The 16,692-nt window shown below is 52.1% G+C and overlaps 1 protein-coding gene across 2 annotated transcripts in view; it reads left to right on the top strand.

Annotated features, from left to right (window-relative positions):
• The first annotated feature begins 1,991 nt into the window (after positions 1–1,991).
• Positions 1,992–16,692, top strand: part of CASZ1 (castor zinc finger 1) — a 153,501-nt gene continuing 138,800 nt past the window's right edge. The window contains exon 1 of one of the 2 annotated variants that reach the window (XM_047871293.1): positions 1,992–2,011. The gene's annotated coding sequence lies outside the window, so the exon portion shown is untranslated. Of the gene's footprint in view, positions 2,012–9,003; positions 9,106–16,692 lie in introns of those variants that run through there. The other variant, XM_047871292.1, reaches the window with a different exon arrangement.

Raw genomic sequence — 16,692 nt, forward strand, 5'->3', positions numbered from 1 at the left:
AATGCCTTGAAATTATGCCTTGAAATTATGTCTCCAACAATCTCCTGAAGGACCCCAGAAAAAAAAATCACCTTATAGCAAATCAAACCCCTTCCAGGTAGAAATTTGAGGCAGAGCTCTGGGGCCAAGTGTGCCCTATTTTCAAGTGAGTCATGTGGTGGTAAACAGCACTGGCCTGGGGTCAGGGGACCTGAGCTCTGCTCCCACTCTGCCACTAACTAGTGCATGGTCATAGGTGATAAAGTGGCTTCCTCTCTCTGGGCCTCAGTTGCCTACTCTGAAATGTTCTCTATTAAATATTCTAGGCTCAGAGTCAGGCCCCTTCACTGCAGAGAATTCAGCCAGAACGCGGAAGAACTCTACCTCCAGAGCTCCTATTTTGAGGTCTGGGCAGCCCCTCTCCCTCTGTTTTTGGCCCCCCACATGTTTAGGAACACCATTTAGCCCTCCCCAGCCTTTTCCCTGTTTGGGCAGTTGGAATGGGGATAGCTCAAAGCCTCATGATATTCTCAAAGCCAGGCTGTTCTGGCCACAGCCAAGGCCCACACTCCCTCTGAATCCTATTGAAAAAATAATAAAAAGGTAATTACTTTGTCATTACTGAACACTGGTTTGTCTTTTTTTTTTTCTTAAGCCATGACCATAAATAACCAGCCCATTACCCTTCAGAGTGGACACACATATCCATACAGGACCTGCCTCCTTCTAAATGCTGGTTCTCCCCTCCAGGCCACCACACCCTGGTACATACCACACATTCACACACACGTGTGCATCAGACACGGGGACGCTGCTCCTTCGGCTGACATTTTCTAAGCATTTTGCCAGATTCTGGGAATAATAATAATCATTATTATGTGTGGATCCAGGCTAAGTGTTTCGTATGAATTATCTTGATGAATCCTTCTGACAGTGCTGTGGGGCAGATACTGATTTTGTTGCCATTTTACAGATGGGTAGTGTAAGCTGAGGGAGGTCGGGAAACCTGCCCAAGGTCAAACTGCTAGTATGTAGTAAGCTGGTAAGTAGCAGAGGTAGGATGGGAACCCATGTTACCCGGTTGGGAAATCCACGCTCCAATACACCCATTATTTACACATAGACTTAAAAATCGCACACACACATACACACACACACGCAGTCTGCTGGGAGAAGATAATTGTAATACAGGGTGATAAATACGGTGACAGAGGAAACAAGGAGGCTGTGGGATGCCCAGCTAGAGGCATCCATGCCAATTTGGGGCAGGGGGACATCAAGGAAGGCTCCTCGGAAGAGGTGATACCTGCTTTGGTCTTTTTTTTTTTTTTTAATGGTTATTTATTTTTGAGACTGAGAGACACAGAGCATGAGCAGGGGAAGGGCAGAGAGAGAGGGAGACACAGCATCCGAAGCAGGCTCCAGGCTCTGAGCTGTCAGCCCAGAGCCCCATGGCGGGCTTGAACTCAAAAACTGCGAGATCATGACCTGACCTGACGACAGACACTCAACCGACTGAGCCACCCGGGCCCCCCCTGCTTCGGTCTTAATGGGCGAGTGGGAGGAGGACAAGTGAAGAAAGGGAAGAGAGGCCTGGGCAAAGGCCTGGCGGATCTCTAGGCAGCTCCGTGCGGCTGGAGGAGAGGGTGTGCAGGCGCACGACAGAGAGAATGTTGACAGGTGAGGCTGGAGAGGCGGGCGGGCCATCGCTCACATCCGGGCCAGGCTGGCACAGCGGGGCAGCCCTCCCCCACCCACATTCAGCTACCTGGCACTCCTGTCCGTGTGACACAAGTGCACCTCATCAGCAAAACAGCTCTTTCCTGCCTCCCCGGCCAGCCCCACCCTCCGTGAGACACCGTGCCATGGGCGGCGGCTGGCAGGTGCCAGTCGGGAGAAGGCATGGCTACTTCCGGAGTCTTAGGACAGGTTCCTTTTGCGGTGGCCCGGCCGCGCCAACCTCAGGCAGGACTGCATCCCGGGGCCGAGGTAGCCCTACCATGACCGGTCCATTTCGTGTCTACCCTCAGAGGTCTGTGCTGACTTGAGATCTGGACCAGGTGGGCAGAACGGGGTGGGGGGGGGGGAGTTGGGCACACTGTGATAAGGTTGTACTCGCTGTGTGGCAGGAGCCACAAGGCCTCGGGAACGTGGCTTTTGCTCTGAGGACAGGTGGTCCCTTCCAGTTCTCCATCACTCGGTTTCCCTTGCTCACCAGAGCCCCAGTGCCAGGCCTGCCCCTCCCTGGCAGGCAGGGGAGGGGTCAGGTGTTGCCCGTGGATCTTTGGGTAAGAGGTGACGTCAGCAGTCAGCCCTGCCCTTCACCTGGCTTTACTTTTCTGCATTCAGGTGTCTGTTGAGCACAGCCTTCCCGTGTGCAAACAGAGCACAGCCGTACCTCCGCGACCAAACCCTCCTTTAAAGGGACGTGTAGCCCCACACAGGTGGGCACACTCAGGTGCACACTCTCCCGTCGCAGATAAAATCAACCATACCCCTCAGTGCCAGGCACGAAAGACACTCCTATCCACACACACATCCTCAACTCACCCAGGCAGCCCTGGGCGGGCCCCCAAAGAGGTACCCAGTAGGTTTCCTTTCAATTCATTCTTCTAATCGTTTAATCCAATGCACACCCAAATACACGACTCTCTGCTTGTGGGTGTTTTTAAAAAAAATCTTCGGGGCGCCTGGGTGGCGCAGTCGGTGAAGCATCCGACTTCAGCCAGGTCACGATCTCGCGGTCCGTGAGTTCGAGCCCCGCGTCAGGCTCTGGGCTGATGGCTCGGAGCCTGGAGCCTGTTTCCGATTCTGTGTCTCCCTCTCTCTCTGCCCCTCCCCCGTTCATGCTCTGTCTCTCTCTGTCCCCCCCAAAAAATAAAAAAAAACGTTGAAAAAAATTTAAAAAAAAATCTTCTGCATTATATTTATATTTGTATTTCTCTGGGTTTCCTGAACTGTTAACATGGAGTGTGAATTACCCTTTTTTTTTTCCCCCCAGAAATTTAAAGCTATTTTTTTTTAAGTCAGATGGTTCAGAGGATTTTAAAACTGGAAGGGGTCATAGAGATGAGAGCCCCTGGAACTGGAGAATATTTCCTAAAAGGGAAAAAATTAGTCACCTGCAACTCTTCTCGTTACCAGGCAGGGGTAAACATAAATCCTCAAAAAAAGTGAGTTAATTAGAACACGCTAGAAAGGAGAAGCCTGAACGGGAGCTGCGTGAGAGAGCCCGGACGGGGAAAGAAAAGCAGGTACGATGTGTGGATCTCGAGCTCGGAAAACAGATCGTATTTATGGCACAGAAATCCCTAAGGCTCCTCTGTCAAGAGAGGTTTCTGGAAGGTGTGGGCGCAGAGAGGTAGGAGGAAGACAGAGCTCATCTCTGTGGAGGCTGCAAGACTGAGACAGACCCCACCCCTCCACCCCCAACAGTTGAGCAGATGCCCGAGAAGCCTGGGCTCAGGTAGACGGTCTGCAAAAGAACTATGCTTCAGGAAGCTGCCCTCTGCTCATCTCTGCCCGAGGCTATGGGTCCGAACAAGGCCGCTCAAACCTTGAAACAGCCCCTGCTTGTGGCCAGCGTGGTTCTAATAAGGATTCATTACTAGAATCACAGACTCTTTCACCCATTAAATGAACAGGGGTTAAAAAAAAGAGAGAGAGACAGAGAATACCAGAGGTTGGACATCTCAGGCAGAGAACGCTGTCAGTGGGAGAGCAAACCCACCCAGCCTCCCCCGGGGCCGAGGGGCATTTGGCAACAGGAACAAAAAGCTTTGAAATGTGCGTACTTTGTTTATTCAACAATGCCACTTTAAGGACGGCGCGCGATTATTTCTGCACCAGGATATTCATTGGAGTTATTTATACTAATGGAAAAGTGTTGGAAATGAGTCTGATGTCCAAAATTTCCAAGAGTCAGGGAATGGGTAAGCAGATGGTGAGTAGCTCTACAATACAGCCATCAAAAATCCTGTTGGGGAAGAATAGTCAGTGACATTAGAAAATGTTTGTGCTGCGTGTATGTGGCGGGCTAAAAAACCAACCACCACCGGTGTGTGTTCAGTGTGATTCTGATGGTCTAAAAGAAGACAGAGTGAAAAAAAGCATAACAGACAAAGCAACAAGAAAACCTACACTGGCAGGAAGTACACAGGAACATCAAGGGCGATCATTCATGGACGGTGGGGTTACCGATGATGCACATTTTCTTCTTCCTGTTTGTCGGTATTTTCTGAATTTTCTACGATAAACATGTATTGTGTGCAAAGTCGGAAACAAATAATCGGGTACTTTGCAAAACGAACAAGGAAAATGGGGCGTGGAAGGATTTGTCAAGTTCATCAAGCTCGGATGGGATTCAGGAACCAAGCTTAGCTTTGGGGAAAAAGCCCCTCTCCCACTCTCCCTTCCCGGGACTCCCAGGAGAGACACTCGTAAATAAAAGAAATGCACTCAGCTTTTTTTTTTTTTTTATTTTTAATTACAACTTGCCCAGTAATCACCATAATCACTTATCTCGGGCATTTGTTTAATTATTCAGTTACTAAGCATCTATTGAGCACCCACTGTGCTGGTAGCACCAGGCTAGGCCCAGTGACCCCGAGAAACAGACCTCGCCCAAGGAAAATCTCAAAACCAGGAGCAGCTTAGGAAAACGGGAGACAAAGCACCTAGTCTGTAATTCTTTCATTTAGAAATAGTCCTTCTTTGTCAACATTTATTGAGTGTCTACCGTGTACAAAGTCTGGTGCTCGGCCCTGCGACCTCTTTGGTCCCTTTTTTGTCTTTTCCTAGATTGGGGTAAGACTTCCAGTTGAAGGACGCATCTGTTCTACTTCCTCTCTCCTCTCCCAGCGCACTCGCGTTCGAGTTTCATCTCGTTATGAGCTCAGAGTAAAGGTAAAATACGCTTGCTGTTCTGGACTAAGTCGGGGACTGAGGCTCTTGTCACCTCCCGGCCCAAGCAGCTCGTCCTGACGGAGAAAAGCATTGGCTCTGGAGTCAGACAGCCCAGTTCAGCTTTGGGAAAGTTATTCTCTGTGCATTGCTGTCCTCATCTGTATAATGGGTATGTTAGGTATACCCCCCTCGTTACCGTTGCGGTGAGGATCTAATAAGACGATACGAGTGCTCAGCACGGTGTCTGGCGCATAACAGCCACTCAGCAAATAATAGCGATTGACGTATGATTAGGTGTCGCTTTCCGTCACCGCGGAGGACCCGAAACCAAAAAACTGTGACCGGGAAGCTGAGCTGTGATTCCTTTCAAGTCTTTCCCAATTACACAAACTGAGACAGACGCATTTATTTGTTCAACAATCAGTCATCGGGAGCCTCCTGGGTGCCAGGCCCCGTGTTTGGCACCTCGGCCTTCTGCAACCAAGATGCAGAGCCCCCACTCAGGAAGCTCACGGTCCAGTGGGGAAGGTGGTGAGGACAGGGGGAGGGGGCTCATCTCTGGAGATTCAGAAGTAGAAGAGGCTCTCAGTGGAGGCAGGGGGCCAGACGGACGACCTCAACAGGGGCCTTAGCCGACCGTCCTTCCCCTCCTGCCTACGAAGGGCCATAGTTGGGGCATAGTTTGCCAGAACTATCTATTTCCCCACTGCCGACCCCTGGCCTAATGCCAGGGAGTGGGAAATTCTGCGAAGCCCCTGTGTCAAGCAGGCAACTCCTGGCAGCTCCTGGGTTGTACCAGCCCCTCCTCTTTCCCCCATACTTTGTCCTGGGAACTTTGTCGTTATCTTCCTAAAGCACAGGCCCCTCAAGGACAGGGACCACGTAGGCTTCTCTGGATTCAGTGCCTGCCTCACAGAGAGTGAAGGCCTGCTATGTGCCAGGCACTGTTCGAGGGACGCAGAACAAAGTCCCTGTCTCCAAAGAGCTCCCATTCTAGCAGGGGCAACTGGACAGGAAATACGAAAACAAATGAATAAGCAAAATCGGTGTAAACACTCCAACAGGGTAAAAGTGAGAGAGAAAGCTGGAGAACTACTTTAGGGAGAAAGCCTCCCTGAGGAGGTGACATATGAGCAGAGATCTGAGTGATGCCAAGGAAGCAAGCGCAACAAAGGGCCATCCAGGCAGAGGGAACCAGTGCAAAGGCCCTGAGGTAGGGACAAGCTTAGCATTTTCCAGAAGCTGGTGTGTCAGGGTAATGTGACTGACAGGGGTCGGGGTATTTTATTTTAGGGGAAGCTCAGAAAATGCTCAAAGAGGCAGATGAGGAAAAAAGCATGCGATCTGTCTCTGCAAAGGGCTTGAGGGGTGGGGAATGAAGCACCCAGAGACAGCTTGAGAGATCAGGGGCTACTTTTCGGGTGTGGCGTTCTCTCTCTGCCCCTCGCTTTGTTTGAAAAAAGAAAAATCGCTTTTTCTGAGTTGGAGGAGGGGTCCTCCTCCCTCCCTTGCCAGTTTCCAGCTCCTCCCTCCCCAGATGAGTTTCCTTCAGAGGAGGTAGAAAGACTCCCTGGAGGATGGGAGAATTGCAAAGTATCTGAGAAAAAAAAAAAACACGGAGGGAAGAATAAATGTCTTAATAAATGTTTGTGGCTTGAGAGGTGGCTGTTGGGAGGGGTGAACCTTCTAGTGAGAAAGCGAGAAGGAGAAGACCAGTGAGTTTCTCGGCAGCTCCTCAGAGGCAGGGCCTGGCTGGTTCACCTGTCTTCCCTGGGAAGGACCTGCTTACTTTTCGCCGGGGCTCCACAGAAGCCTGCCGAATGAACGCGAGCGAGCGAGCAGGACTCCTCCAGCGCATTCTGGAGGAAGAAAGGACCGAGGCAAAGAAGGGAGAGAGGGCAGGAAGAAATGGGAAGTTGAAGGAGCGCTGGATGTCCCAAGGAGCAATGACAATTACTGGCATTTATCGATCACTAGCTTGGCTCAGGCACTTTTCCTGCATTAACTCATTTTCGCCTCCCAACAAGCCCAGGCAGTAGTACGTTTTTATTATCCTCATTTTACTGTTGAGGAAACTGAGGCGCAGAGGGGTCAAAATGCCTTACCAAGATCACCTTGCTGGGGAGTGACTGGGGTCTGACCACCAAACACAAGCCGTCACCCACGTCTTTATACGGCCCCAGGAGTGGAATTAGCCTCGAATCAGTAGCGAGAAAACCTGCCTCGCCGCTTCTCAGGTCAGTACCCTCACTGTGCCTCAGTTTCTCCTTCTGCACAGTGGCAGGATAGGGCTTGAGCCCTTTGGGGCTGCGTGCTCTGCTGAGTCACCAGGCACAGGGTCTTAGGCGAGGCAGGCCAGCAGCCAGTTCCTGGAACTGAGGACTGATTTGATGGTGTGGGGTGGCAACGGGTCAGTGGTCCACGGGAACTGTCAAGGTGTTGCTGCTTCCTATTAATTACGGGGGTAAAGAGGGGAGAAGACGAAATGAACCTGAGAAGTGTGTCTCACTCCTAAGTCTGGCCTTCTGGTGTGGACTAATCCCAAACATGGGATTCTCAGACCCATTCCAGGTGGTGAGGAGACAAGGTCTATTTTTGAGGGGTTTTGTTTGTTTGTTTTGTTTTTTCTCAGCCAATTTAAAAGAAGTAGAGATCACTCAGCAACTAAGGGATATGGGGATGGTTGGGCCTCCTCTCCCAAATCTGGAGGTTTTATTAGGGGACAGGGCCAATCCTGGCCACTCAGGGCCAGAGGACCATGGAGTCCCTAGTCTCTATCCATTAACCAATTAATTTCAAGCTTAAAGCAGGGCATGGAACGCATCCCAGCAGATATCTGTCTTGGGTAATTACCATCCAGGGCTTCTGGTTACTTCCAGTCCTGAGAAGCTTTGCCGAAACCTTGCAGATTAGGCCCCAAAGTCTACCTACCAGCCTGCAATAACATTTACCAGCCTGCGGTATTTCCTCTTAGTTTAATGCATTCTGTTGAGCACGTCTCCAAACTGTGGGTCATACTTTGAATTTGTATTCATTTATTCGACAAATCATTTAGCTATTTCGTTTACTATTGTGGTCAATTTTTCACTTCTCTCTCAGTCTGAGTGTTTATCCATTTCTTTCACGTCTGACGTTATCTCCATCATGCTGTTGTTAAGAAGAAAAAACAGGTACAATGACTCACTGCCTCATCGGACAGGGGTGGCCTGATGGAGAAAGGCAGGACCATGGGGCCAGGACTGTAGCTGACCTCCAAGCTCAGCCCAGTATGGCCACCTCAGACCAACTGGGAGGTGGGCAGCAGGGGCAAAGGGAGAAAAGGGGGTGGCTTCTCTGGTGGAATAGGAAGGTCTCCTCCCCTCAAAGAGGCCCTCCTGTCACCTGAGAGAGGTGAATTAGCTCTCCCCAAACACGTTATCCTATTTCCTTGCTTTATTTTCTTCATGGGTCCTTTCACTCTCTGAAATATTATTCATTTGTTTTAATGTTCATTACCTTCACCGCAAGCCCCCCCCCCCCCCCCCCACTCCCAGTCAAGTTCATTCTTCATGGTCTATCTTGCTCACTTAAGGATTTATTTCCTGCACAATGGGCTGAATGAAGAACTCCCTTGCAAAGAATAAGTGCAAAGCAGATATCAAACAGTGAGAACATCACGTTCCTTTGGGTTCGGCAATTCTAACATTCCAACTTGTAGAAAAGAGCTAGTTCTTCAGTGGGAAAGTGAGAAGCAAGACTGGCTCTCGGGGGATCGGAACAGGTGAAAGCAACCCACTCCTGTCCCTCCTCTCTTGTCCCCCAGCCTCAGCTCCACTCAACTGGGTTGGGGGTGGGGGGGGGCGGTGCGGGTAGAAAGCTTCTCCAGCCGCAAAAGAGAGCCGTGCGCTCAGATGCTCCTCCGCAGGCCGCGTCTAGCTGCGCTCACAAGCCGAGCTCAGCCCGGGCGGTGGGTGGGAAGAAACAGGGAGGGGAAGGTCTGGGGGTGTGAGGGTGGAGCGGAGCCCGGCCCTGCGATCCGGCCCGGGTTTTGCATGCCACCCACTCGCCCGCCCGGCCGCGGAGAATTCCATAATCACAGCGGGCGAGAGCGGAGACTGGGAGCGAAAAATCCGGGATCCGGCAACTTTGGGCAGCGCATGCGCGCCCGCGGCGCTCCATCCCAAACACACACACATTTTTCCCCCGGACTTGGAAAGTCACCCAAAGCCGCCCCAAGTGCAGGTAAGAGACTCGGCGCTCCCTCCGCCGCGGCTCCCCCACGCCCCTCAGCTCCGGGGGCCTCCCGGGGTGCTTCCCCGCCTCGCCCCCTGTCCCGGTGCAGCCCCCCACCCCCGAGGCTGCCGCTTGCAGCAGGGAGCGGGCGAGCGAGCGAGCCAGCCAGCCAGCCAGCCAGCCTGCCTGCGCGCGGCGGCTGCCACCCAACTCCGGCAGTGCGGGAGGCAGGGGGCACGGAGGGCTGGCATCCGGGCGCGGGGCGGCGCGTCGCCCGCCGCGGCCAGGGGAATGCCCAGCGCGCGGCTCCGGGGGAGGGGAGGGCTGCTGCTCCTGGGGGTCACTTACTCCAGCTGAGGGGGCGGCGGGGTAGGGGAGAAGAGGGGGAGGTGCCAGGCGTGAGTGCAGGACTTTACAAATAGGGTGGGGGCGTCCCCCGCGCTGCAGGCTCGGGGCGGGGGGGCAGGTGCTCGCCAGTACCGGGTAATCACTCCTTCCCCCTGCGTTCCCCTCCACCCCCCCCCCACCCCGGCTGCAGGGGTTCGTGCGCTCGCCAGGGCAGAGAAGGAGGCAGGGGTGAGGGGTGCCTGGGGTGACTTTGCAAGACTTTGCCCAGGGGAAGGGGTGGGTGGGGAACCCCTCCAGCCGACTCTTGTGCCCCAATACCAGGGTGTAGGTGTTACCGGCAGAGGTAGGCAGTGTTCACTTAGGCGCGGGGTGCCAAGGGGTGCCTCCGGGTGGGAAAACGAAGGCAATGGGTTGCTTGACTGGGGGGAGCGGCGCCCCCTTTTTCATTTGTGCCTGGGAAGTTTGTCTCAAGTGCGCTGCTTCGGGCGCGGCAAGTGGCGCTCCTCACTCCCCCCACCCCCACCCCAGCGTCCCCGGGCGCAGGACTGGCAGCGCTGGGCACAGGGAGCCGGGGCACCGGCTTAGGGCCATGCGGCTGTCCGCCGGCGGCCGCCTGGGTCCGGGGAAAAGTTCCGGGGACTTGCCGCGGTTGTTGTGTGCGCCGGGAGAGAAGTTGCGCCCGGGGATGTGGGACGTTGGGCTGGCGGGCCGGCAGGCGGGTGGAGCGGTGCGCTCCCAGGGGGCTTGGCCGCGGTGGGCGAGGGTCTGGCGGGGTCTGTGCCCCCAGGGTGGGCTGAGGGTGACCTCGGGGCTTAGCAGTTGGGGAAAAGAAAACCCTAAATCTAGGGACGCACGGCTGAAAGAGGCACGAGTTGGAGGACAGAGAAGAGTAGCTCGTTAGGGGAGCAGGAGGGCACCAAAGGGGAGAGGGCCGGACCACCCGGTCACTTGGGGTCGACCTTCAGGGCAAAGGAGCGCGTGGTGGCTGGCAGAGAAGTGTCGCGAAGCGGGGCTCCAGGGGGCGCGCGGGAATGGGGTATATCGGGTCGGACAGACTGTCAGGGAGCTCCCGGGGCAGGGGGCCGAGTCGTGCGCCCGGGGTGAGCCGGCCGGGCGGAGCGGCGGCCGGTTTATTTTTACTCGGTGGCATTTGCAGAATGTGCAGCTGATGGCCGTCGGCCGCCAGGAAGTTTTGCTTTCTGTTCTTTCTCTCTTTCCGAAGCCAGCGCGGCCGGGAGCGGGCGGGCCGGGGAGCCGGGCCTGGGAGGGGAGGGGGCGGCCGCTCGGGTGGCAAGGTGCGGGCAAGGGGCGCGCTGGGGCGGCGGGCGGGGGCTGGCGGGCAAGGGTGGCGAGCGGCGCTGGGTCTCTGCGGAGCATTTGGGCGAATGTCTGTCCCCAGCGTTGGGAGCTTCTCGGCGAGGGGAACAGGTGTATGCGCCGTCAATCACAGCGGGAGGGACACTTTGGGGGCGTAGATTAAGATAATAATAATAGATTTTTCTCTAGGGGGTGGGCGCAGATTCTTCTTCCAAGTCGTTCCCGACCCAGGTCCGAAGTTGGGGGCGGAGAAGAGTGCCGAGGGAGGCAGGGGGCTGCTTCTCCCTCTCCACAAGTTCTTCCGGACCCAGCCTCAGCTTGAGAAGCGGGCCCTGGGTGCGGCGAGGACCTCCTTCCAGTCACGCTGGGGAGGGTGCGGGTGCGTGTGCGGGTGCGTATGATTTGTCCACCAGGGAAGCAGCGAAAACACCCCTCCAACAAGCCTGGAGCTCCCCCAAACCCAGCTGGATCGAGGGGGGTTGTTCGTCGCTGCCCCGGCGGAGTCTGGGGGCACGACCTCCAGACTGAGTGGTTGTCCCGCCAACACCCGGTAGACTCAAAGAGATGGGGGCGGCGAGGGGAGAAAGGCCAGGGTAGTCGCGGAGCAAAGTTGGGAAATTTAGGACGTCTCTAAGCTGGTACAAGCGCGCGGTAAGAGCGCGCGAGGGTACTGGAAAACAGATCGCCGGGTAAATTGGTGTCCCCCCCCTCCCCGCGGCGCGCGCGCGCACGCACACACACACACACACACACACACACACACACACACGAACACCACACACACGTCGCCGTCCTAAAGGGAGCTGTCCGGGCTGAGCAGGAGCAGCTGCGCCGGGCGTGGTGAGGGGGGTAGTTGGTCCCCGGGGGCTGCGCCCGGGCTGCGCTCCACGTGCCCAGAGGGGGCGCTGGGCCGTTCGGCGCCCGAGCGCAAAGCGCCGGGTTTGCGCCTCGGAGGCGGCCAGGAGGTGCGTCCCGGGCCATCTCCGGCGACTCGCGCTGCCTCCCCCGACGCCAGTGGCTTTGGCTTTCCCACTTCCTAAACTTCGGCTTTGTGGTTTGCTCCTCACTGGAGCTCTCAGACCCTCTGCAGGGCAGGGTGGGGAACTTTTCTCTTCCCGGCGGCAGTCACCGTCTCTCTCTCCGGAATCCCGCGAGCTAGAGAGATTGCCCCCCGCCCCCATCTTGTTAGCCACCTTAGAGGCGGTTAACGAGAGTTTATGGGGAATATTGTTGAACTTCAGTAATCAGGTTTCCAGCGATCTTATGCCTCCTGTTTAATTTATTAGACTAGTTATTTATTCTGTTGATGATAATCTGTTGCTGGTTTCTATGGAGATGTTAAACTGATCTCTTTCAGAAATCAAACTCCATATGCACTAAAACGTTTAAAGGGGCAGTGCCTCTCTCTCTCTCTCTCTCTCTCTCTCTCTCTCTCTCTCTCTCTCCCCCTCTCTTTTTGATCTTTGTTTTTAGACTTTGCACCTTGCAGACACTTCGAGTCTTTCCCTGAGTCTCAGTGCTTTTTATTTCCTTCTTACGAAGGAGAGGAGCCGGGAGACTCGCGCTTTGTGGCAAGTACAGCTTATTATGGCTAGAAGAGAGCGAAGGCTTTGATGCCTAAGTTGCATCATCATTTAAAACAGATCATTTCACCGCCCCCCCTTCCCCATCTTATAAGAGCAAAATTCTTTCAAGATCAAAGAGTCCAATCTAAAAACACACACACACACAAAAACAACTATTGTTAAAAAAATAGAAAGTCAAATGTAAACCTCTCCTTTATATCTGTTCCCTTGTGTTTAAAGAATTTTTTTAGTGAGAAAAACAAAACTTGTAGCTCAGCTAATTTTTCATACTTATTAATAGTTTATCTGCCCCCCCCCCCTTTTAATTTAAAAAGAAGTTCAAAGTTAGATTTCTCTGCCTGTGGGGGTTGAGGTATATTTGCTTCTCTTTTAGATCCTCACCATCTGTTTTTGGAAAATTAGCCTCTGGGAAGAGGGGGAAAGTTTTTACTCAAACTTAATGGAGTACTTAAAAAAATTTTTTTTAAATACCCAAATATTTTGCAGTCCTAATTTCTCCACTTTTGGGGGGAATATCAGTAACTTCTGTCTTGTGTATGAGAGCGTATCAACTTTTTCTCTTTTTCTCCTCCTCTCCTCAGGTATTTTTCTGTAGACTTTGGGGGGTGGGGAGGAGGGTACAGTGAATTAAGAAAGTAAGGCAGAAAAAAATTATCTTGGTTTGTGACACTCTGAAAAATTGCAAACCTACTCTGAACTCAGATATTTATCACGCTGACAGATATGATACAAAGCGATTGCATTTCCTAATGATCCTCTGGGACTAAGTTGTAGGTAAAACCATTTAATGCATTTTTAATTTTAAAGTAAGGCCTGGGTTCCATTTTCTTGGAGGTGGGGGGAGTGGATGTCCCTCTCTAGAGCTGATGCTTTCTGAGTATACTGTTTGGCTTTTGCAAGTAGAATCCCCCACCTCCACCCCTTCCCATTTCCATTTACTTTGGGGAGGGGTGAGCCACACACAGGGCATTTGGCTTTCATAAATAAATTTATATCTGGCCAGAAGGTCCAAAACTAAATAAGAGCACACTTTAAAAAAAAAAAGAGAGAGAGAGAGAAGAAAAAACAAACCTCAGACTCCACCCCTGCTATAGGAAATAAAACAGAGGCTATACTTGACTTTTTCCCCCCTCTCATGCCATCCTGGTTCTCTTTTACATTATTTTCTTTTGGAAGGGGGTGGAGTGGTTGTTGCTTCTCAGCTCAGAGGAGAGAGGAGCCATTCTTGCTATTTCCCCCTTTGCTATATTTTAAAAATTTGTTTGATTTGGATTGCAAACAGAACAGGCTTACGGGAGAAAAGAGCACACTGTGGCTTTAAACTCAGGAGTTTGCATATTCTCCTTGTATCTTTCCCCTTTGCTAATTATTGTGTTGTTTTCAGAGCAAATATGTCATATCCATGGCGACCGGGCAGGTTTATTGTCTTTCTGAAGCAATAGCTCACATAAGTAATTAATGACTTTCTTTTTTTTCCTCTGGCTTAGGTTAAACAGATCATTCAAGGAAAGTCATATCTCTCTCTTCTCTCTTCTCTCTCTCTCTCTTTTTTTTTTTTTTTAGCCCAGTGACATAAGAACATGAGTTAGAACAAGAAAATACTTTAACCAAGAAGTCAACAGCTTATTTTCCCCCATTTCTTTTAAAAGCTGAAGTGTCAGCTTTCAGACATAGGAGGCTGTCATTCTGGCAGCCGTGAGCAGTGCAGTTGGAAATCCATTTGAAGGTTGTGCGGAAGGCGAAGTGTTGGCATGGGGGGGAGTAACCTGAAGGAATTTGCTTTGGAGGTAGGGGGAAAGCACTCCAAAATGAGTATTTCTCCTGTATTTAGCAGAATTTAATTAAATTGTTTACAGGAAAGAATTAATGAGTTGGTAGTAATGTGTGTCCCCCCCCCCCCTTCTTTTTCCCAGTCTAGTTAATTGGAAAGACAAAGTTTTTCTTTTTTGATTCACCTTGAGCTTCAGCTTTCTCCAGCCTTTGTCTCAAGTGTTTTTTCCTGGAAAAGTACCTTTTGGAATCCCCTCTGGTTTAATATTTCCAGAATTATAGCAAAGGGGTTGTTTTTTCCCTTAGCCGTACAACCTAAAGCTGATTTCTGCTTCTCAGGAATCCACTGTGATGATTGACGATGACCTGGATTTTTTTTTTCACTTATTTTTGAAGGGGATGGCTCTGCGAGGATGTAAAATTATACAGCCAGCGTATCTCCCTTCTGTATTAAGTGACAGTGTTGGGGAAGGTATAAGAAATGTTTTCCTTTTTTTTTTTAAATCACCATTTATGTTCCTCCCTTTTCAAGTGGACTTTTTGCTAATAAGAAGTCTTAGGATGTCATTCCTTAACTTTAGAAAGATACTAGATGTCCAACTGATACTCTCTTTTGCCCCCCCCCCCCCACCAACAGGCAGGCATTAATTAAGCACACTTATACTCTGTTCTCCATCTTTTTGAAATTCCACGTATTCCTAAGGTTTTGTGTGTGTCCTTAAAAAAGGGGAATGAGATAAAGAGAAAAGCATTTCTATTATATTTATACTCGGACACAATGAAGAAGGATATTCTCCCCCCCCCACACCCCTCCATTTGAAGTAAGTTAAAAAAGGCTGTGAGTCAACTGAATGAATCTTTAGGCTTTTGGCATTAAAAATAAAAATATAAAGCAGAAGAGAGATTTCTTTGGTATCTGATTTCTGAAGAGGAGAAGAGAAGGCCAGGCGAGTCTGGTGCTGAGACTCCAGCGGAGTGGTAATTGAGCCCGTAACCTCTTGATGTCTATATCAGAAAAACAGACATGAGCAGAGCGAACCGAGGAGAGGCAAACAAGCCTCGTAAAGGAGGGAGCTCAAGGGGAGATTCAGAGAGAGAGAGAGAGATTTAATTTATAGACATTTTAAAAACTGTAATTTCATTAGGATCTGTTCTTCCCCTTCTCTGAAGGGCAGCCCGGCAGACCGATCAGGCGGTCCCTCTGCTGGGATGCACGGAGGGGTTTGGTGGGCGCGAACTTGGGCATTCGTGGAGGCTGGCGGGCTCGTTTGCTTGTTGCCTATTTTCCAATGGCTTCCTTATTTGGGAATTAAAAAGTCCCGAATAGCGAAAAGTTAACCATGGCTTCTGGCCGCCTGGTGATCTCCCCTGTGGGTGTCGACGCCGTGCCTCAAGCGGGTCTGTCTCCTGCCTGGCCTTTGGCACCTGTGTGTCTTCAATCTGTCGCTGGGCTGCCCGTGGTTCCAGATGCAGGAAGCCACTGGGGATGGGGGGGGGGGGGGTGCCCCATCTCTGCCCCCCGACTCAAGTTCACCAAGTTAAGTTGCCGTGGTGCTGAGGCCACCGTGTGGGTTGGGGGTCGGGGGGGGAGCTAACGCCTGTCATAAATTCTGCAAAAATTAATCAACCGTTTAAGAGCCTGCACGTTAACGAGGTTGTGTGGGCAAGCCGGGCCCCTTCTACTGTTCTCCCTGCTCAAAGTCCAGCAGAGTGAGGGGTGGTCTGGAGGGTGGGGAAGAGAAGGGGGAGTTTTTTTTTTAATCTGAATAATTGAGAACAACTAGGGAGAGGGAAGAAGAGAGAGGGGTTTATTGAATATAAATCCTCAAATGCCCTTGTTCCATATTGTTGGAATTTTTTTTTTTTCCTTTTGGTCTGGATTTGTCCTGTGTGTCTTTGGTGGAAAAGACACGTAGAGAAAGAGAGCCAAGGAGGGGGGTGGGGAGAGAGAGGGAAGGATAGAGAAGAGAGAGAGAGAGAGAGAGAGAGAGAGAGAGAGACGTGTGGCTCCTTCGGAACTCATTATCATTCTTAATAAGCCTTAAGGAATAAAGAAGAGAGAGCATTGAGTGTAAATGCTGGGTAATCCTAACACTTCTCAAGGTGAGAGGAGTCTTGAGGACACAGAGAAAAGAGAGAGCAGAGAAGGGGGGGCATGCAGTCCTGGGGGAGTGGCAGGCCCAGGGTTTGGGAGGCTCTGCAGGAGACCTGGAGGCTGGGGTGGCAGGGGTGGGGGGGTGCCCATAGAAGCCCAGACCAGACGGTTGTCTGAGATGACACTGGGATCTCCAGGAGAGGGTGACTAGCTGGGATAAGGGAAGCATCTGCCTTGGGTCGGCCCTGCCTTGGGTTGCAACGGGGAGCAGGTGCCACAGGGCCTTTGCTCCCTCCTGGGCACCGTCTCCCCGGCAGGCTCAGCTCCTGTCTGCCCCCCAACCCCCCTCCACCCTGGCCTCAGGTTCCTGGAGAAGGTCTGGGGGGTGGATGGCTTGTCCCGCTCCCTTGGGCTCCCCCGCATTGTCCGCTCTGGTAAGCCGGAGGGACAGAGCGGCGGCCAGAGCTCAGCTCCGGACAC

This window comes from Prionailurus viverrinus, chromosome C1 (genome assembly GCF_022837055.1).
Source record: "Prionailurus viverrinus isolate Anna chromosome C1, UM_Priviv_1.0, whole genome shotgun sequence".
NCBI classification, from domain to species: domain Eukaryota; kingdom Metazoa; phylum Chordata; class Mammalia; order Carnivora; family Felidae; genus Prionailurus; species Prionailurus viverrinus.